This window comes from Micropterus dolomieu, linkage group LG05, assembly GCF_021292245.1.
Source record: "Micropterus dolomieu isolate WLL.071019.BEF.003 ecotype Adirondacks linkage group LG05, ASM2129224v1, whole genome shotgun sequence".
Classification (NCBI taxonomy): Eukaryota; Metazoa; Chordata; class Actinopteri; order Centrarchiformes; family Centrarchidae; genus Micropterus; species Micropterus dolomieu.
The window spans coordinates 22,796,835-22,819,753 of NC_060154.1; the positions used below are offsets into that span (position 1 = coordinate 22,796,835).

Below are 22,919 nucleotides of genomic sequence, written 5' to 3' on the forward strand. Positions count from 1 at the left end.
CTCTCACCCTCAGCCTTCTGAGAGACGCGATCTGAGGACCGTCATCCAGTCCCGACGGAGCTCAGGGAAGACCGGGGTAGGGGAGTCTTTCTCCCCTCCCGCACCCCCCCCACCCCCCCCGGAGGCCGACCGAGGTCCCCTCCGCCGTGGCAACGGGTGATGTTATCCAGCCGTTTACACGTTCAGGACGCACCTGCCACCATCGAGTCCACGCCATACTGCCTGCCCCGAGGGTCTGCAGTCTGGCGGCATTCAGACTCACTCACCGTGGATCTTCGGCGGCTCTCCCCTGCCGTTCTGGGGCTTCAGGGGTCCACCAGAAGATCACACGAGACACCGACCACCAGCCCCGAGGGGCTGGTTCCGTTGGCAGACTTTGCAGAGGCTTGGCGGAGCCTGACAAACATTTCTCCGTGGGTCCTGCGCACTGCCATAGATGGGTTTCGACTACAGTTCAAAACCCGCCCTCCAAAATTCAGCGGGGTGGTTTGGACTGTGGTCCGCCCGGAGCAAGGTCCGGTGTTGGGACAGGAAGTTCTTACTCTGCTGAGGAAAGGGGCCTTGGAACGTGTCTCCCCCCCAGACAGAGACGCCGGTTCTACAGCAGGTACTTCATAGTCCCCAAGAAGGACGGAGGGCTGCACCCTATTTTGGATCTGCGGGTTCTAACCGGTCTCTGAGGAGATTCAGGTTCAAGATGCTCATCATCCCCGCCATCGTGACGCACATCCAATCCGAGGATTGGTTCGTCACGATAGATCTAAAGGACGCCTATTTCCACGTCTCCATCCGTCCTTCTCACAGGAAGTTCCTGAGGTTCGCCTTCGGGGGTGTGGCTTACCAGTATCGGGTTCTTCCATTCGGCCTGGCACTTTCCCCTCGCACATTCACCAAGTGTATGGATGCAGCACTGGCCCCGCTGAGGCTCCAGGGCATCCGGATTTTCAACTTTCGACGACTGGCTCATCCTAGCCCAGTCTCGAGAGTTGGCGGTTCGGCATCGAGATGTCGTTCTGGCTCATCTGCTGCCTTTAGGGCTGAGGCTCAACGCAAAGAAGAGTGTGCTGGCACTCACCCAACGGACTACGTTCCTAGGGGTAGTATGGGATTCGACAACGATGCGGGCACAATTGCACGTGTCGACACCATATTGGCTGCCGTGAAAGGGGTGAAGTTAGGCCACGCCATCACTATACAACACTTTCAACGAGTGTTGGGTCTCCTGGCGGCTGCGTCCAGTGTAATACCATCTGGACTGCTGCACATGAGACCCCTGCAGTGGTGGCTAAGGACCAAGGGTTTTTCCCCGAGGGGAAATCCTTTCCGTCTGATTTGGGTTACGCGCAAGTGTCTTCGTTCCCTATCAGTTTGGTAGGAAACTTGGTTCCTGTCCCAGGGGCCCGTGCTGGGAGGGTCTTGTCGCCGGCTGGTCATTTCGACAGACGCCTCCCTCACGGGCTGGGGCGCGGTCATGGGCGGCCGCTTTGCAAGGGGATCCTGGCAGGTGCATCAGTCCGAGTGGCATATCAACTGCCAAGTCTCGAGATGTTGGCGGTGTTCCAGGCTCTAAAGAGTTTCCTGCCCGATCTCCAAGGCAACCACGTCCTGGTTCGTTCCGACAACACAGCGGTGGTGTTGAGTCACCAGGGCGGTCTGCGCTCGCGCCCTCTGTACAGACTGGCGTGTCAGATCCTCCTGTGGTCCCAGCAGAGGTTACTATCGCTCAGGGCGATTTATCTCCCGGGGACGCAGAATCAGGGAGCAGACCTGCTGTCGAGGCAGGGGCTGAGGCCCGGGGAATGGAGACTTCACCCCGAAGTGGTGGAGCTCTTGTGCGGAGAGTTCGGCCCCATAGACGTGGATCTGTTTGCGTCTCAAGAGACTACGCACGGCCCGCTATGGTTTTCTCTCTTTCCTCCAGCCCCGTTGGGTCTGGACGCCATGGTACATTCGTGGCCGAGGCTACGTCTGTACGCTTTTCCCCCAGTCGCTCTGCTCCCGGGGGTTCTGGAGCGGGTCCGACAATGTCGGCCTACTGCTCGTAGCCCTGTTCTGGCCAACCCGGGTGTGGTTCTCGGACATCATGTCGCTCCTGGACGGCCCGCCGTGGCAGGTCCCTCTGAGGAGAGACCTGCTGTTCCAGGCGCAGGGCCGGGTTCTTCACCCTTGCCCCGCCGTATGGCGGCTGTGGGTCTGGCCCCTGAGGGGGCACAGTACCTAGAGGCGGGTCTAACAGCCAGAGCGGTCGAGACCCTCCTCAGCTCCAGGGCCCCGTCCACATGGATCCTCCGTGGTGCCCGGAGGATGAGACCCGCGACTCGGTCCAAGGTTCCCACTTGGGATCTGGCGGTGGTTCTTGGGGCGTTGGCTGAGGCACCCTTCGAACCCCTGGAGTCAGCTGAGGCTAAGCACTTGACCCTTAAGATGGCCTTTCTCCTTGCTATCACCTATCTGAGGAGGGTGGGGGCTCTCCAAGCGCTTTCGGTTTCCCCGCAAAGCCTGGAGTTTGCCCCGGGGAATATTAGGGCTATCCTGCACCCTCGTCCAGGATACATCCCTAAAGTGCCTTCTTGTGCGGCAGGGTCCACAGTGCTGCAGGCATTTCATCCTCCACCTCATGTGACAGCGGAGGACGGGAGACTTCATCTGCTCTGCCCTGTCAGAGCACTGAGTATTTACACTCTGAGGTCCTCCCGTTGGAGGAAGGCTGACCAGCTGCTAGTGTGTTTTGGGTTCCCCAGGGCTGGGCTCCCTGCATCCAAACATACTATTAGCAACTGGATTGTTCAGACTATTTCCCTGGCCTATCAGGTGCGCGGTTTGCCTTCACCTGTGGCTGTGAGGGCTCATTCTACCAGAGGCATGGCAGCCTCTCGAGCCCTCCTTTCCGGGGCCTCTTTGCAGGATGTTTGTTTAGCGGCTGGCTGGGCCACTCCGCACACATTCATTCGGTTTTACAGTCTTGACCTTCCTTCGGCACCTGGCACTCGTGCGCTCTCCTCTTAGTCGTGCCACTTTATTGCACACTGGGGCAGGCGGGATTTTCGGCACGGTTTAGTGGGTATCTCGTTCCCATAGTGTCGTAACCGACGCAGTTCGAGTTCCCTCGAAGGGGAACGTCTCGGGTTACGTATGTAACCCTGGTTCCCCGAGAAGGGGAACGAGACACTGCGTCGGCCCGCCGCACCTCTCTCCACGCCTGAAGCGCCTGCTTCATAGTTTAAGCTAATGATGAGTGTGTACAGGTGTGCTTTATACTCCTCCTGTTATTCCGTCACACCTTACCGTTCTAGCAACAAACCAATAGGATTGGAGTGATTTCATTCACGTTCAGACCTGCTACGCCTAGAGGCGTTCCCATAGTGTCGTAACCGACGTAGTGTCTCGTTCCCCTTCTCCGGAACCAGGGTTACATACGTAACCCGAGACGTTCTGTACACACATGTTTGTTATTCTGGGGGATCCTTGTGGTTGCCCCCACAAGGAGCACAGCCGATTACGCCTAATCTAGCTGTATAACCAATATGTCAATTCATCGACACTAAAGTCTCTGAATGAGTTAAGTATTTAGTGCTTCTTTGAAACACAGATATTTGCACCAACCTTGTTATTGCCCAAAGCAATAATGTAAAGAGTGATTTTGAGGCATTTCTCCTGTTGTCTTCAAAGTGTATGTGACATTCTTTCACCTTGAGGCAGTATTATAATGCTATCAAGATGACATTTAATACTCCAGGCACAGAGTCATAATATACATCAAGCTTCCTTTGGAAAAAAAACCTTGCAACCAGCAGTGTCATTCACAGATTCAGTAATTCTTGACACACTGAGATGTTCACATATACGAGAAATCTGACTCAAGCTTAGGAATTTTCAAGGGTTATGTATAAGAGTAACTGACAGGTTAACAAAAGGTTTATGAAGAGGGAACATAACACATCAGTTGTGTGAGTGTGAGTATGAGTGAAGTAGAGCTATTCCAACAACCTACCAAAAACTACAATTGACAATTATACTTGCTTTAGTTAAGGACAAATGTCTTGAAGTGAAAGACTTCACTAAAATTGTCCCCTCCTGCTTTGGTAAAGTGGTTTACACCTGCTTTCCCGAAGGTGTCTGTTGAAACAGTGTAGCTCCACAGTGGCATAAATCCCTCCCTAAGAAAGTAGAGGGAACACAGCTCTATCTGTTAGCCTCTCTCCCTGCAAGCATCTGAGTCCTTTATTCTCCAATGAGATCATTAGAGGAGGAAGAGCTGGAGGCGACCATATGGACTCGACTTCTGCTCAGCTCAGTCCATTATTTAAATAGAGGTCCTGGTAGACCATTAGGCTCTATCCATGTGTTGGCATGAGCCCATATGTGGGATGCATGACAGTGACTTGATGGCCACATAGACCAAAGTGACAAGTGAATTTGGAAAACATCCATAGCAAAATTATTTCTTTTTGGCATAATTTTGGTTTAATATTGAAGACAAAAGAAATACAGGACTTTTTTTCCACCAGCGGGGGTCACATTGACTTGTAGGATTGAATATTTTTCCAGTTAAAAAGATGACACCACAGAGCAAGATACATGAGCTGAATAACAATGACATGCAATACTGGTGCAAGCAAGTCACCTTTATTGGAAATATCATGAACAGACAGACGTAACTGTCTGAAAGAAAGCAAAAAAGGTTGCAAATTTGCCCTAAAACTGCTGTCTGACATAAAATTGCTGCATTCACAGTATGCTGTGTCTGTTTGAGTCATCAGCCCGTAAATATGTTTAGAGATTGTGTTTTTTTCTTGCATAAATGGCTAATTTGAGCAACTGTTTGAACATTCAACTACAAATGAAGTACAGCTGTATATGACATATGACATTATACATTACAGCAACAGCATGACCACCGCTTCTTTAACAGTGGAAACTCCATTATGGAGCCACAAAAACAGCAACTTGGCTTCTCTTTTGTTTCGTTTGACTCCAGAAGACAAGAGAAAGATCAACATGAAAAAGAAGCAAATTCGTATGGCCCCAGGCATGCTTTGCCATGCTAAAATATGCAGAGAAAGCTGTGATTATTATGCCTGCCTCTCTCTATGGGAACTAATGGAGCAAGATTATTTGGTTTTACATAAAGTGAAGCTTAGGATGATGGTTAGCAGTGTATTTTAATAACTAAATGTGAAATAAAATCTTTTTATTAGGGAAGGTAATGAGATACCTATACCTATATAAAACGTTATAGTACATATATTTGTTGCAACATAATACATTTTGTGTTTGGCCTGTAGCTGAATTCATGTACAGTAGCAATACAAGAAATTTAAAATGCTGAATGTAGAAGCAGGAATTGCTGGAGGTCAGAGAAGAGTAAAGTGTGACGCAAGAGAAGTGGATAAGGAGGGCAGGAGTGAAATGATATGTACGAGGTAATTATAGAGTCTGAAGTGAATAGATGAATAGAGCCAACCGCCTCCCAATTCCAAATGAATGAGGGGCCCTACGGCTGGACACCAGGCCTTTCAGCTGAAATATATCCACTTTTTTTCTGGCCCTTTATAGTACAAATTGTTCCCTGCGCTGGTCCATCTACACATGCTGTCTTTTCAGATAAAGCCAAGCCAGGGGGGCCAGGATCGTGTGCTGCGTTTGGAGGCTTGATTATGCCGAGTGGCAGACTGAGAGAGGCATTTGAAGACGCTTCAGCAGACAGATCAGTGTTTGTGTGTTTGTCATCCAGCAGCCAACCGTCACTGACAGAAGTGCTTCTTTGTTGACTGGCGACACTCAAAACTCCACCCGGTTTGACTGAGCTCTCGGGAGAAGATAAGGAGGGAAATAGGTGAAGAGATTACTGGGAAGAAACAAAGGATAATATAAATATGAAATATAATATACATAGAAAAGATAGATGTTAGTAAGGGTACAGTAAGTACAGTTGGTTGAAGTATTTTAGTGAAATGCACCCTTTATAATACCAAAAGCAGGTTCTCCTTCACTTGTTTTCATTTCATTTACTTCCTGTCGTTTCAGTGCAGTGAACAATGCTAAATACTGCATGGTGTCGACTTCCTTAACTCTGCTATTTATCTTATTTTTCCTGTCATCACTTTCCTGCCCTCTGCCTCATCAGAGTCATTGGCGCGTTTGTGGATGAGTCTTCTGCAGTACAAAACCATGGAAGGCACCGTACGTCTGGCTCTCAGTGCTGGCACTAGCGATGTGTAGAAGTCACACAATACACTGATTGCCAATAATGATGAGCTGGCGAAGAGAGGCAGAGGGAGAGATCAGGTGGTGATTGCTTGCTACTCTGTGTGAGTTGATAATGGAGAATATATGTCACGTGCCATTGTGTATCTTACTGTGTTCCCGTAACCCATATGCTAATTAATGCTGATTTATGCCTCATTATGTTGATTTATAACAGGACTACAGGACTGCTGTTGACTGACTGTTGAAAAAAAACGAATTGGCTCTATTAAAAGCCATGATGTTAGTGTGGATCCCTTTCTGTTTTCAGGATTGCTCAGTGAAGCTTTGTTTTATTGCATTCAACTTCTACATTGTTTTGGATTATGATGGTAAATCTATATCATAAAAGTTTGAAATTGAACCATAAAGTACCATAGTACCTTTTTTATATTTTCATTTTAGCCAATTAACTGAAAGTCATGTATACTTAACTTTACTGCTGGCCATTTTCTGAACCATAACTTTGATTACCTACTTTTCATTGAGCCAGTGGTCTCCTGTCATTCCAGTGTGCTGTGTAAATTAGAGACTTAAAACTAGCTTGAGATAGGCAACCCATCTCAGTGAACATGTAGTCACCCACATTGTTTTTGGTCTCACGCTGATAATTTTTGTGTAGTAATTCATTTGGGTGCATGGATACACACTTTTCTTGGTGCTTTTAGGAATGCTCCGACATTCAAAATTGAAAATTCAGCTGCTAAAAGGTTCTGCATAAATTAACCCCGTTGTCAAACCTCTGCAAATATGGGAATGTAAAGTTTTTTTTTAAATTTACCTGTATACTGTGCAGGTGCCACTTCCACTGGGGGGAGGGGCGACAAAGTTGGGATGAAATTCTACACATATTGGCTTTAAAGGGGCTATATGTAATTTTCAGCAGCCACTAGCGCTGAAGCGTTTTGATAGCAACCTGGTATGTGCTAGTACGCGTGCTTAAACTCATGATCGAGCATAATCGGACACACAGAGACCGAAACACCAGGAGACAGCTTCACCCAGCATCTCAGGTAACTCAAGTAAACTGCCGCTGCAACGTTACAGTAATATTTTTATCAGTTTGAGATTGAACAAATCAATGCTCGTTGCATAATAAAGTTCCATTGAGTGCATTTAGCTGACTTTATACTTCGGCATTAGCTCAACTGCCGCTTTTCAATAACTGTGTATCTTTTGCCAGAGGCAAATGTATTGGATTGTGATGATCAAGAGCGTAACAAGCTAGACTGAATATTACAAATTAGTTGTTTGGGGATTGTTGCTACACTTTATAACACTTAGACTGCAGTAAGTAACATTACTGTAGGGAATGGATCTTACACTTTGGTACTCTGTGTCGGTTTTTTTGGTTCCAAAAGCCTTTCTGTGTTTTCATCCGTAGTCGATTTGATTCTCGTGGGCTTCAGTACAAAACTTGTTATTGGTTTTTATCCTCATGGGGAGTTTGTGTTGGAGGCTGTGTTGTGCTGGAAGCTGGTCATTTTTTGTATTTAGCGGACTCCATCTTGTGATAATTATTTGTGGGGTTCTCACTATGAGCAACACCTTCCACATCAGACAGTAATGTGATCCATTGTTAATGCTTTAAACTAGAGGTTTTTTAAATATAGCAACATAGTTTGTACAGCATGGTTAAATTGCATGTCACAATGAATTTATCCACCTATTGGCGGAGGTGAGACAGTGGCTTCCATTGTTCCATTCCTTAATGAAAAGGCTGCATATTGAAATAAATTGTTACTGATCAACTGAAATGTAGGAAATAAATCTAAAGATATTTAGGGAAATGGTTAGCAGTGATGTAAAACATATGCAATTTTCAGTTAAATCTGAAATATGCAAACTACTGAGATGACTTTTCTTCAATAAACGCAGCTGCTACTTTGTAATCCCTTCGAGAAACGATTTGCATAACCAAATGCTAGAAAATGCCTACTGATCATACGTATATTAAATTCTAAAATAGTTAGGATTTAATTTTGGCCAGCAGGTTACACTTCTGCAAATACGACTTGACAATTGTGTTGATATTCTATAAGAAAACTGTGAAGGTGGAGTGTGATTTTGCCACTGCCTTATCATCAAGTTTCATGGATACATAGCTCAAGAGATTGGCTAACATCAAGCTCCTAGCCCTCTGGACCATGACAGACACACTCACAGTTGGCTTCTTCACTGAGATGTCCTCATTACAGTTTATTGTAACAACCAGCGTCTGTTCATTTGAAGGCTGAGAAAGGTCCTGCTCCCTCCACCGGGGCAGTTGTTGGGGTGATAAAGCACTTTTTAAACAGTAAGATGATAGCATAGCCTGTGGAGGTAGGGGGAAATGAAACAGAGTGAGGATATTCTGTTCTCGGAAGAGAAAGGGGTCTCTGGTGTCACTGCTGACAGGGCTGTAGGAGCTTAGCATCTCCTGCTTTAGATTGTAATACAACCAGGCCTCAGGACGCAGTCTTTGATCATGACATTGTCTCTCTGCTCACAGCTATCGTTTGAAATTGAGTTTTTTCTGCAGCAATGAACAGCTTTGTGTCACTTCTCAGTTCTTTCAGTGTTGGCCAGGGTGGACTGAGTTTATAGTAACACTCTTCCATAGGTTGAAGAACCACTTGTTTTTATGGATCTTTTTAATCTTTTTGTTCCAGAGGGGCTACCATCATTGCGTTATTACTGATGCTATTAATTAATTCATTATTAATTAGCAAGTTTACACGCTGTTCTCTCATCCCAGAGATTCTTTTCTAATGACACATAGAGTTTCCAGGAAAGCGGAACTGAATATATTGCAGTTATTTATGCACAGGGTGTGATTTTCTCTGATCACACTTCCCATCTGTCAGCCGACAAGACAGAAGGGGAAGAACTGTCGTTAGTTCTAGAAAAGGGCTGCCGGTAGCAACGCAGCCAGGAGGTGGTTACTGTTTGAGTCCCGCGAGGACAGATCCGGCAATTCAACTTTCTGACTAAATATAATAATATTTCACAAGACAGTTAAACATGTTGAGCATGAAGGGTCATTCTTGATCTTGGAGTAGTACTCACAGTAGTTTGACCAAGATAATCTTAACTCACGGTCAGTTGGACCAGGGCCCAAATATTCTCCATCATTGACTGAATTGACTTTCACATGGACTTCATTAAGTACTTTAGGGATCATATAGATTTTGTGTGATGTAACAAACATTTTCCACATACTCATTTTCGTATCATCAAAAATCTGTAGGATGTTCAATGAATTAGAAATAACAAAATAGCTGTCTAGTTTTACATGACATGAATTTATATATATCAACTGATTATTATTCACATCATATTGCTAAGAAAATATATATTTTATTTATAAAGCTGTGTTCATAAATCAGCATCCAGTCAGTTAACTGTTTGTGAAGAATGCAAATAATGTACAAACATGTATACGATCATGGCTGGTTTTTGTATTTGGCTGTTTTTTGTGGATATTAGTTCTGGCTTTCACCAGTATGAACTATTTTAAACCCTGTCAGCGCATCACTTTTTTGCATTACACTCATTCTCTGCCTGGGAGCATCGTTAAATAACAGGCCAAACTTCCTCTGCTCCCTGCTTCACCACCAGGTCAGGCAGAGATTCTCTGATTGGGTGTCTGTTTATTATAGACCAAGCAAAGCCCATCTAACAGCCTCTTGTCTCCTCCCCTCTCAGCTTCATTCATTATAGATCACCTGCCCCCACCTGCGCGGCTTCATTACTTCCTCATTTACAGCTTCTCTGGTCTGCTGACTCTTCTTTTTTCCACAGTGCTTCACTGCTCTCCTGGTGCTGCTGTCTCAAACCCCACTCTTTGTCTGCTTCCCCTCCCTCCTTCTATCCTTCACTCTCTACCCCCATTCTTCCTTCTCATTTTCACCATTAGGTAATTTAACCATGCGGGCAGTCATTCTTAGAGGTGGTAAATGGCCGTGTGCAGTTTGTTGGTTGCCTTTTAGTGCTTGTGTTAGTGATTTCTGGGTCGGTGAGCTACAGAGTCTGGATATAGGCACAGTGAGTGACCCCCACATAGAGCACACAAATCCCTCACTTTGCCACACAAGCATTACACTGTTTGTAACTACCATTTATTTGGTTGTTTGCACGGGCTGGATGTGCATCAGCTTTCTGTTAATGAAGGTGGTGTGAGTCTATATCCTACCCTTCAAAATATTTCTCAGAATGTTATTTAGCTCATTAAAAATATTAATAATAATAATCTCCATGAAAATCCAAGGATTTCTCTGGCTAGTTAGAAGTAGCAGAATGCCTAGGTTGGCTGCAACTAATTTAAACTCAATGCAACAAATCTTTTGGGGATTAATCTATCTGCAGTTTGTTGCCACTCTAGGTAGGCCTACGTGGCCCTAGAGGAGGCATTGTTAGTCAGTCCACCACTTTGGTCCAGGTTGAAAATAATCATAGGGCTGCAGCTAACGATGATTTAAGTATTCGAAGCTTCCATAGATTATTTCAACGATTCATCGATGCATCGTTTAAGAAGTACTTTTGCTTGGCGGCAGCACCCCCCCCCAGACTGTAACGGGATCAGCTGTGCACGTTTATAGGTGATATTAATTGGTCCTTTCGGAAATTCATAGTGTGTCATACAGCAAACATCAGACCAACAACCAGACAGCTGCTTTACAAACACATCACCCGAGTGCTATACAAGTTATACTACAGGCTCGTGCAGACTACACGACTTTCAGTGTCGGCCGATGGCCGTGCAGTTCACACAACTTACCGTCATATGACGGCAGTCTTGAAGTCGTTGTGGCTTTCACACTACGTGACTGATCAGTGACAGGGGGTCACACACTACAGGAGCTGACAGCAGCTCTGTCACCCGACGCTGGTCTCCAAACCACCTTTTGTCAAGAAAACACACGTGAAATGTGAAACGGGAAATGAGCGAAACACAGCTGGAAGGTTTTCATACCGCTTATCTGTCTTTACATTCTGAGGAATGTTGAAACGTTTTAACCGTAGATATATTTTAAGAGCTGGTGTGTGTGTCACATTGAACATTACGTCGCGGCAGTTGTGTGTGTGACGACAAGCTAGGTTTTATCTCTGGGTACTACCTGCAATGGAAAATGGAGCAGGGCCGAGTAGAGTCGAGTCTATTGATTTGCGCTATGGTAGCATTTTTCGGCAAGGCAGCATAGATTGTCAGAACACCGGCAACAGTTCAACATTTAGTCCTAATGGTAAGATGTGGAACAATGATGTTGTGTGGTTGTGGACTGGTAATAACTTATACCATCTGCTAGGTTACAGTCGCAGTCTGAAGCGGCTTTGGATCACACTACCTTGTTTCTTACGACCCGCCCTACTCTGCTTCTGATTGGCTAGTAGTCCTTACCTGGGAACTGCGCATGTGCAACTCCCAACAAAGATTTTGTACAAGTAGCTCAAGAGCAGAGCGTACAACACACAGGGTGAAAAGAGGAGCTTCAGCAATGTGCAGTATGATAAAAATATGGTGTTTTTTGAAAATTAAATCATGTAAACCTGTTCTGGTACAACCCCTAATTAAGATTCTGAACCTGAAAATGAGCATAATACCACCTCTTTAAACGAAGCATCGATGCAAAGAATTTGTGTCGATGAATTTTATTTATCAATTTTATCGATTTAATCGATGAATCGTTTCAGCCCTAATATCTCAACAATTTTTGGATTTATTGCCAAATGATTTTGTACAGCCATTCATGGTCCCCAGAGGATGAATTTTACCCTTGCAAGTTCCTGGCCTCTCATCCAGCACCACCACAAGATTGACATTTTTGGTTCTTACTGAAACGCTTCCACACCTATTAGATGGATTACCATGTAGTTTGGTACAGATATTGCCCTCAGGATGAATTGTAATTACTTTGATGATCTCTTAACTTTTCATCTAGCGCCATCATCAGGCCAAATTTTTATTTGTCTATTGCTTTGATTTATGGCCAAATACCTGCAAAAGTAAAAACATTCCCAGCTGTATTTTGTGTTTAGTGCTAATAAGCGAATGTTTACATGCTAACATGATACCAAGCTAAACATTAGACCAGCTTAACATCAGCATGTACGCACGCAGACGACAGCATTTTAATCAGAGCACTTTTGACATAACCAAGGCTTTTAGTATTGTTAATAAAAAGGTCAATAAATGCAAAAAGGGATATAGAGTATTTATTGGCACATTAAACTCTTTAAATCCTTGCCAAATGGAGTCATTGGTGCTTTTGAGTAATTGTCTCACTTATTGGTTTATCTTGCAATAGGGGTCAGAGTTTAAACGCACATTCATTGCTTTTGATTGAGGCTACCGAGGAGACAGATCATTGGAGATTGGAAAACAAAAGTGAATATAAAACTTGGACAGCAGAAGTCTGCTTGGGCGTCTGTATGTCTGCTGCCCTTTTCATTCATTTCCACTTCCCTCACAGGTATAAAACACTTGACATTCAATTTGTTTGCTTAACTAACAAATATATCTTATGTTAATTATAAACGAAAGCCATGGCTCTGTTGGGCTATGGCTTTATGACTTTGTTCAAATGCATTCAAGATGCCCGCCCACATACTGTATCTTAAGTTATTTCCAGGTAGTTTGTGGGGATGTAAAATATTCTTTTTGTTGTCATTAAAGCTGATTTGGGCTTTCTGATTGTTACGCCTTCAGAATTGAATCTTTGCGCTAACAAAAGCATGTCCCTTGTCTCAGATGAAGAGGTAGGAGTAAACTTTATTCCAAAATCCTCTCAGGGACAAACACATTTCTCTGTGCTGTGCTAATTATTCCATTGGGTTTCAGGGGTGGCTGGACAGTGTTTTAAGAAGCCAATTCACTAGGGATTAATTTCTCTCATGGTTTGCCTAATTAAGGTATTAGCAAAATGTAATAAACTCTTGCCAGAGGACTCTTCCAAGCGGCGCACTGCTTACAGCTCCAGCCACTGCATCAAATATGTATTTAATCTAAGTATAACGTAGTGGCTACACAAGATAAACACATTTACCCAGGGCTATGAAGCCCAGGGATCGATATAAGCTGTTTCTTTGTTTACTCTCTTGTTTGTAGTCTGATTGCCTTCTGGTCATTCTGGGAAGTGGAGAAGCAGAGAGAGCGGTAAAGAGTTAGAAAGAGAAGCAGCGATAAAGGAAGCCCTGTCTCAATAGTCTTCATCATCATCTGATCCATCATCATCAAAATGTCTTGTCCTGTTGAACAGTCTGTGTGTGAAGAAATCTGATAAGCACAAGCTTGGGATCCGTGGCGTTGAAGTCCTTCTGGTGTCAAACCCACTGGAGAGTCTGTCTGGCTTCACAGTCTCAAGCACAAAGCCAACAGTAGTTTGAGTGTAACTCTCATGCTGCTTTGAACAGAATGAGGACTTCAGCTGTCCCCATAGCGCAGCAATTATGCCATCAACGAACTGTGAAAACATTAGATGATTTGTAGTAAGTGATTAATTGCGTCTTTAAAAGCCTTTTCCTGGCAGTGATCATGAAAATTGTGTCTGATGTTTTTTCATCTCATCTTATATCAAATGAGATTCCCAGTACCAATCCACAGTATATACCAGGATCTGCTGCATGCTTGTACTGCCATGTACATCACAGAGTGGTTGGTTAACAATATTCTCAGTATGTGTGTGTGTAAGATGGCTGGGTGTAAAATAGCCAAAAAGGCTTATTATATGGGGAGTTAGTTCACTTTGATGCTGTATTCACTGATTTGTACAATGCAGTGTTTAATGTCACGGACCTGAATTTCTATCCCTAAACTGTCTTTTGCTGTCTGAGAAATATGCATTTCTCTTACGGTCAGTTACGGAATAACTTTAGCTCGCTTTTAACTCTACTGGGCTCGACTAATGGTCTCTTTAGTGCTGCAACAAAGCTTTGATTAAACTGCAGACCATACAAAATGCAGCATTACAAGTGTTGACTATGGCCAGAGGAAGAGAATACATTACACCTGTTTTAAAGTCACTTTATTTGCTGTTTTTATAATAAACTAGGATACTGCTCATTTTTTAAATCCCTCTGGGGACCAGCACCTGAATATAACACTCGCTTATAGGGTAAGTCTCGTCTGGATCTCTCCATTATTTGTCCTTTTAGTTGTTCCCTGGGCCAAGACTAATACCTGTGTTGAAGCAGGCTTTAGTGCCGTTGTCCTCATCTATAGAACAGCCAGGCAAAGGCCCTGAAGACAGCAGGACTTGGTGACTTCTTCAAACACAATTTCAAGGACTTTGTCAACTTACGTAATGGAATACATCAGATGAGTTCAACATCAAGTATTTCTTCAATTCCACTCCATGATCATGTTTTACCCTTCTTTGTTAGTCTTTCACAAATAGATGTGCTTTGCAATTCCTCACTTTAGGTCATGGAAATCTGGCCATCTATTTTTTTGAGATACCTTACAGCACCAGGCACCATGTTGAGAGGAAATTTGGACCTGACAGAGATGCCGGACAAAAAGGTTAGGACGTCAGCAAAATCATCTCTTAAAAACTGAAATTCTTGTTACTTGTTATATTGTAGTCAAAGATTTCTGTGTGCTTATGTTCAGGTACATTACCATTAGCTGTAGAAGCAGGCCGTTTTAATTGTCTCACCGAAAAGAAAAGGCTTTGTTTATTGTGTGAGCTATAGTCGGTTAGAAGATGTGGTCAGGTTTCATGTTTTTGCTCTTGACAATTTTTCCCCCTTCATTCCCGATTTGTTCCTTTGGTTGGATGATTTTTTAAAAACACCAACTTGGGAAAGGGAATCTTTTTGTGGCAGATTTCATTTGTAGACCTAGGACAGAAGCCAGAATTCTTTACTATTATAAGTAACTACAGTATATGTTTACCATGCATTATATTACTAAACTAAACTGATTCAGCACCATGGACAGCTCCTTGAGTCTTCAGAGGCTGCATTATTGCACTACCTTTCCCCCCTTCCAGTTATAAAGAGCATATGCTGGTTTATGGTGAAAGAAAGTACACCCTGCCTACAGAAGAAATAGCCTTTTTTTTGTTAAACCAACAAAATATAATGCATGCAGCCCAAGCTATGCTTAAAGTATACAACTCTGCTGAACAAAGCGTTAATCTCCCTGCACGGGACGTGGCGTCTCGCGGGGGGTCATTATTCTTGTGTGCAACAAAGCGGCGGGTCGCTCGCGCTGGCTATGAATGAATATACCAGCACCACTTGGCAAGCTCTTTTAAAAGACTGTAGGCATCACTCTCTAACTGCGCTGCTTGCATGCACCATAATAACGATCTTTAATTTAACTGCCACACACAGGCTAGCCTATAATAGCTAGAAGACACGCAGGCCTCGCTGCATGTTTTATAAGTGAAATTCTCATCAGATCGCTCCGGCCTGCCAACTAAATCCTTTAGGCAATTTGAGCGCGCTGCTAATCTAAAATGATAGTCTAAGCTAGCCCACTGCAAGTAAATGTGAAGTTGAGGTCGTTGCTCCACTGCCAAACAAGGTAATTCTATCCCTAAGGTTATTAATTACAGCTCTCAGACAAAAGGCAAAACGGGATTAAAGGGCCCTACAGTGGGGCAGAGATGCCAAAACACGTCTTTCTGAAACTCATAAATTAGACCAGGGGATCAGCACTAATAGCTGCGTGACTGTTGTTTCCCACATCAGATACTTTATCACACGGAACAAACAATAACACATCTGCGGGTCATCGGTTAGATAGTCCCCATATAGTCTAAATGTTGTATGAAGCGGTTTTGAATGAACTTATGGTATTTGATGGCGTTGGATGCAGGAACTTCTGGTCCTGACGTCAACCTCGGGACTAAGAGCCCCCCCCCCTCCTCATCCCCCTCCTCATCCCCCTCCATCCCTCTCCTGCTATTTGAATAGAGAGCCTGCGGAGCACTCTTTTGTTCAGTAGCGCTCAGCTGCTGGAGAGGTGAGCACCACTCCGGCGCTCATCCACTCATCGCGTCTGCTGCTGCCTCCGCTCGTCTCCTGAGAGAAGCGCGGACACTGCTCGAGACAGTCACCCCCTTTTGCGTGCAAAACGATACCGAGCTCAAGGTCTCTGCCTCCCTACCCGACACCCAGAGGCGCTTCGTTTTCAACCCGCACTTGCAAGGTTTTTACGCGTCGTTGGATGGTTTCAGCTCCCTGTCTGTGGCGCTACCTCCTGCACCGCATCAGACCGACGCTCCTGTGAGGCTACAGCATCGCTCTACATTCCTGTGGACTGGACCTCACTTCATCGGAAACATACAGGCCAGTTGTTTTAGCGGCTTTTTTTCTTGTTTGACATGTTGACTACGGAATTAGCAGACAAAGTCCATTCAATATTTCTGTATGTACACAAGAAAAAATAAAAGGGTGTTTCACAGCTTATCTTGACTACAGTCAGTGATGAATTGGAGATGAGCTTGTGTACTGTTCAGAGACAAAGATCTTTGGCTGTGATCAGAATTACAGGTGCAAGTGTATAGCTATTGTAAGATCATGGTTCATGCACTCCTAAAATCATTTTAATTGCTCTGGCTCATGCTCACATGCCACTGATTTTCAGAAAACTGAACCGTTTTGACATGTTGGAAATGTATTTTAATTTTATAAAAGACCTTTGTTTTCAGTTATCTATTTTTGTTTCAGTTTACCATTTTTCATTTTCATCCTACCATCTTACATAGGGAAATATAAAATCATTCGAAATATAAAATATACTATTTTCTTACTATAGTGTACCCCTTTTGTCAATTCTTTCTTTGCATGATGTCAGCTATGTTGCATCTGTAATTGTAATGCATGCAGCAGCCTAAAGTATTGTTTCCTCTTTTGTTTTTCCTTTTGGAGCTACCTATGTTGAGCCACAAAAAAAATCTACCTAACACTACAGGACTTGGATCTGTAGGACCATCATTCCACCTCTTGCTGTAAAACCACCTTTTCTTCCCCCTGTAAGCCTCCAGGTGAGGCAGATAGGGACAGAGGGAGCTGTTGGCTCGGGTGAAAGTCGATAGGCAGCACAGTCAGGGCTGTCAGCGAAACCAAAGAGGGAAACCGGAGACATTATCTTGGATGGCACTTAAACTCCGCCAAATGGGTCTTTCAATTATTTCTGTTGGAGGAAACTTTGTCGCTGCACAGCAGCACCTCTTGGCTAAGTGGAGGAGGTCCGAGCATGGCTGGACTACCACAACATGTCTTTAGTGGGCTATCTCACAGTGAGGGATGTTGTTGAGGGTGGAAAAGAAAAGAAAAGTGGAGTTTGCTTTTTTTCATTTTAGGAGTGTATGGCAGTGTGTCAAATACAGAATGGCAGCGAGAGTAGGAGCCGAGTTGCTCATGACCCCCTGGGAAATTAAACAGAGATTCAACCAAGCAGTTTGTGAAATGGTGACTAGTCTCTCTCTCTCTCTCTCTCTTGCTCTCTTTAATCTCTTATTTTGTCTGTCTTGCACTCAGTGCATGTGTCCGGACAGTCTCTCAGACAGTGTACCTACAGTTTCTACAAACTGTCTTCCATAATATTTGATTCTTCCCCTCCTCCCGTTGGCCCCAACACGTATGATCCTTTATTTGGCTTTATCATCGGCAGAGTGATCCTCAATGTGCAGGGCCAAGCCAGTGCCTGCAGAGAGGCTGGCTGATGGATCAGGAGCTTCTGTTTCCAGGCTGATGCGGAGCAACACCACAGAGATCAGAAAACACCCAGCTTCATTTTCATTCTATTACTGACGGTAGATAAAAAGTTAGTGAACTATGGGCATCATCAGCTCCTGTTGTACTAATAGGATCTGGCTCCACATTTAACTTCTCTTTAACATACTGCTGGCTTTTGCTTCTTTCTGCCTCTTGCACTCATGCATATTGTAGAAGGTCTCTGTGTTTGTCTTTCTGTCTTCCTCCCCTCTCATCTGTCAGTATCTATCTCTCGACTCCCTCCATTTGGGCTCTACTGCTCTTGCACCGGTTCGCAGGCTCTGCTGTTAACACCATTGTTCTCAGAAGAGGTGTTACATTCGGTGGTATTGACAGTTCACTGCCCCCATTTTCCCATTTTCTGTGTGATGAGGCATTACAATGGATGAACAATATTCCTTTTGGAGAGGGGTTCACTGTTTCTTAGTGGCTGTACTCCAACTTTGGTCAAGGCCAAAAGCTGCTCAGAAATGTTGTCATTACACCTCAGGAGAGAGAAAAAGAGAAAGAAAGGAAAGAGGAAGAAAGAAAGTGAGGGAGGGAGGTAGCAGACAGGGAGAATTTTACAGAATTATCTGCTCTTTGCATGAGGTTGCGTTGTCACATATTTCAATAATGTGTCTTTTCTGCCTGGCTGCGCTCAGCTTAGTGCAGACACTTGTAACGGAAGGCGTGAATGGGCAAGAATTCAATTTTGCACTTGAGTAGCGTCCAAGCATGTGAATGGGAAACTGTGAATTTTTACAGAGATTTTGAAAATATAAGACATTAATATTCCTACTATGAACCTTCTGCTATGCTTAAAACAAACAAAGCCACCCTGGCTCGAGATGAATCAAGGGAGAGCAGCCAAGCAACTTTACAGTATCAGTACGGAGGATCTCTGGGCTTGAGTTAGGCTGTTTAACTGGCGAGGGCCTCCAGCTACAAATCCTATAGTTGGAAGCTTGTGGCGATATGAGCCAGTTGCAATCCTGTTGTTGTTTTTTTGGTGTTTGTTTTTGCTAAAAGTTCAGTGCTGTACACTCGCCGTATGTGTTACAAATGGAGTTAGCTTTTTATTTGGCTAGTGGAAGGGCGGCTTGAAGATTCCTGCAGAGAGAGACTAACTTACAGACTTAGATGACCCTGATCCAATTAAGCGGTGAAAACACTCACAGCAGCCCACACACATATTCAATTCTGTTTGTATGGTGGAGTGAGTGTGTGCCTCATACTGTCTGTTAAAGTTCTGGTTTGTCTGTACACATGTACTGTATGTATGTGAGGCTGGGGAGCCTGTTAGCACATATGAATCTATATCCAAATCTTAGGCTTGGTACCCCCATTCCCCCCAGTTACAGAGACATTTCATCGGCTTAATGAAGCCCTCACCTTTGCTCACCAGAGTACGTCAATCTGCTTGATCGACAGCTCTGCGTCCTTTCACTCCTCCAGCCTGACACCGCCGAGCAGATGGAGCAGAGCCTAAGTGGGCTGCTGCTAGCTTTGCCTTGGCTAATAATATAATAGTCTGGCATTAGCCATATTGACATAGCCACCGCATGTAGAGCCAAGCAAATGAGCAGCGCAGCTGGGCCATCATGGCCAGTGGCAGAGCGGACAAAGCCCGGGAGGCACAGAGGCAGAAAAAAAAGGTAGTTTACCACAATCCCTCCAGACGCAGCTTGTGAATATTCATCATCCACCCCCCTCGCCCCTCCAAACCCAGCTTTGCACCCCTCTCCCACCAAATGTATTATTCAAAGGAAGCATTTTCCCTATTAAATACTATAAATAAATAATGACATCTGGTAACAGTTTTTGTCTGCTGAATTAATGACAGGGGCACAATTGAGTATCTTCCAGTGATTGCAAGAGGGGGTGCAGAGGGTGGATTTCTTTTCGGCTACCTTTCCTCTCCTGGCCTTTTCTTTTGTCTCACCAGTTGGGTGCAATGCATCGTTTGTTAAAGACATGTCAGTAGGTCTGAATTGGATTGCGTCTCTAAGCATGACTCCATAAAACAGCCTTGAGGAGAAGCAAATACAACATAGCATGTTTATTTTAGCATTATGCCGGTGTTCTTCTGAGGTAATCCTCAGAAAAAGAAAAGCTCCCTGTGGGCTCTTTGTGTGGTTTGAGCACCGGACAGCTCTTGAAGCACTGCGTGTTTCCTCTACCTTATAGTTTTTCTTTCCTTTTTAAGGAAAAGTCGACATGGGCACATCTTCACAAACAGTGAATGAAAGATGCATCATTGAAGGATATCAAGTATGTAATGTTGGCATCATTGTTGTACAAGCTCTATCTGTCAGACTCTGATGAGCTGGTAAACAGGGAGTGCTTGAGAGGCCTACAGATGGCCAATGTTTTCCACGCTTGTGTGCTGCGGTTCCCAAAGCAGAAGCGCCTTTTGTTGTGTATGCGCAAGTGTTCAATTTTAATTTGTGGAGCTACACCAGAAGCCCCAGGATCTGAGAAAACTGGGAACTAAAGCTAGAGGAAAGCAGGAGACAAGTGTGTAGAAGAAGAGAAATGTGAGTCATTTTCACGGAGAGTGATTTCTGTCTGTCTTCCTCTACCTCACCCTGCCTGCCTGGTTTCAACATAGTGGGGCTATTTATGAAGCCGAGGCAGCAGTGAGATACTTATAAAGCTCTCTTCGCTAATCAGAGATCTAACTCTGGGGTTGCCGAAACCAATCACAGGGATTCATGGGAGGGAATAGGAAACTAGTATAATTAATTTCTTTAAGATCCCTTGCAACCAGGTTGGGCTGATCCATGAACGCTGACTTCCTATTGTGTGTTATTGCTTTGTTCGTGTGTGCGGGGTTTGCATGTGAGTGCAGTATTTGACATTTGTTGCTATTGATATTGGTTAATAATTTTCAGCCACAGAAAATAAGGCCTGATGTGACTTTCCCTCCTTTGTGTTATTCAAACAAATACTGAAAGGTGAATGCCGAAAGAGCATTATGCGTGGAATGCCTTAGTGCATAATTACTGTAAAATATTGTGGCTTCAAAAGGTTTGTTGTTGGCGTATTTTGTTGTGATGGGAAAAAATGCTGTTCTGCTTTTTATCCATATACCAACCAGAAAAAACAGGTTTCTCTAATCCCCACGTCTGTCTCGCTGTAGGCACAGAGCTGTGAATCATATTTTTCTTAAAGGTTTTTCATTTCTGTGGTAATACTGCCCTGTAATATTTTCACATCACTCTTTTTTTTGTTTATCATGCTGCTTCAGTCTAATAAAGCCAGATACAGACAGACGCAGACACTAAGATAGATACACATAAATATAACAACTACTTGGACAAATATGCATAACAGGAACGTCAACTTAGTAAACCTTAAATAAAACCATGTGTTAAATCTGTTTTCCCAGGAAAACCAAACCAAATCAGCATATGTTGACTACAGTTTCAGTTGAAGGAAAGTAATGAGTGGGAAAAAGTGCCATATGAGATGAGAGAGAAACATTTTGTGTGTCACAAAGGCATGCATTAATGGTGTTAATATTGCACATTGGTGCTTTGAGCTGAATGCTACCACCAGAACTAAACACAAAGCACAGCTATGGCTGGTAGACTGTCAGTTTTGCAGGTCATAATCTAAAGTATGGTGCAAATTAAACTTTTTACTTGATGATGGGGCTGAAAGAGTAGTCAGGCCAGGCGATCACCAAAGTTATTAGGATTCATCCTCTGGGAACCATGAACGTCTATACAAACTACAATGGCAATACGCAATAGTTGTTGAGATATTTCTGGACAAAAGTGGTGGGCCGACCGACAGCTTGACCTTACCATCCCTTGAGCCAGCATGGCTAGCGTTTCTAAAAACAATAACACATGAAGCACCTTGGTGAAAAAGCCATCAGTGGAGATTCAGACAGATGAGAGCCAGAGTGAGCAGCGGCAGCTGGCCGACCTGCAGCCCTCACCAGGTGGATTTAGTCAATTGTGTCCAAACTCAGCCTGTAGGTGACACTTGGATTTGTAGTCCATGTGGGTTTAGCCATCTGACAGATATCAGCAAATCTTCTCCTTCAGAGGTTTTGCACCTGTGTGTCTATCCAGAGTTGTGCTGATCTGAACAGAATGAGCAGCTTAGAAAGAGGGTGAAAAGGCCAACACGAGAGCTACAGTCATGTGGGTAGTGTTTATCCTCTTCTCATTAACTGCATAACATCTATCACTTGTTTAAATTTTTTAGTTGACCTCCTTTCTAGTCCTCTGTCTCTCTACAATAAATGGCAGGGGAATTTTGTCTTAGCCAGTTCCGACCAGATATTGATTACTCTCCGATATTTCACTTCATTTCCTCCATGCTGCCTTCAGGTGCTGAATGAAAAACTGGAGACTTCAGCAGATTGATTTCGATATGGAATTTGTAAGGCTCATAGCGGGTCAGATGTCAGTAGCGTTGTCAGTAGCGTTGCTAGTCTTCTTGCAGTCGGTGATAAGATTGCCAGTGCTCCACCGAAGTGGTTTTTACATGGAGCTATATGAAGCGTGCTCCCTTCAAAGGTCCGAGACATTAGAGTTGATGGTAGAAGTGGGGGCGGCAGCAGAAGTGCAGGTGTGTGTTAGTGTGTACATGTGAGCAAGTTAGACCATGAAACTTTTGCTCAAGGACTGTGCCTAAGCGGGACTAAGTTTGTAATTTGACCAACAATTTTTGGGGAGAAAGAGCATTCATTTTTCCAGTGTTGCTCGCATTGTTTACAAGACAATTGCATTTTTTAAAGTGTCATTTCCATTCAAATTGCTTTTGCTGTACTTTGCTAACACAGTGGAAGAATTAAGAACACAATAATTTGCTTTCCAAATCAGGAGAAAACCAAGTCAGTCACCCGGTCAGCCAGGCTGAATACTGGGGTCACTTTGCGTGTTTGCAGATTTGAATGTACAAGGCTGTTGAACAATTACCATTTTGTGGCTTTGTGCAGAAGCTCTGTAGACAAATTCCCCTTG

The 22,919-nt window shown here is 44.1% G+C and overlaps 1 protein-coding gene across 6 annotated transcripts in view; it reads left to right on the plus strand.

Annotated features, from left to right (window-relative positions):
- The window catches only part of ncanb (neurocan b), a 220,533-nt gene that overhangs the window by 59,438 nt on the left and 138,176 nt on the right, over positions 1-22,919 (plus strand). The window contains exon 1 of one of the 6 annotated variants that reach the window (XM_046049660.1): positions 7,148-7,259. The exons of the other annotated variants lie outside the window; for them this stretch is intronic. The gene's annotated coding sequence lies outside the window, so the exon portion shown is untranslated. Of the gene's footprint in view, positions 1-7,147; positions 7,260-22,919 lie in introns of those variants that run through there. 6 annotated transcript variants of the gene reach the window in all.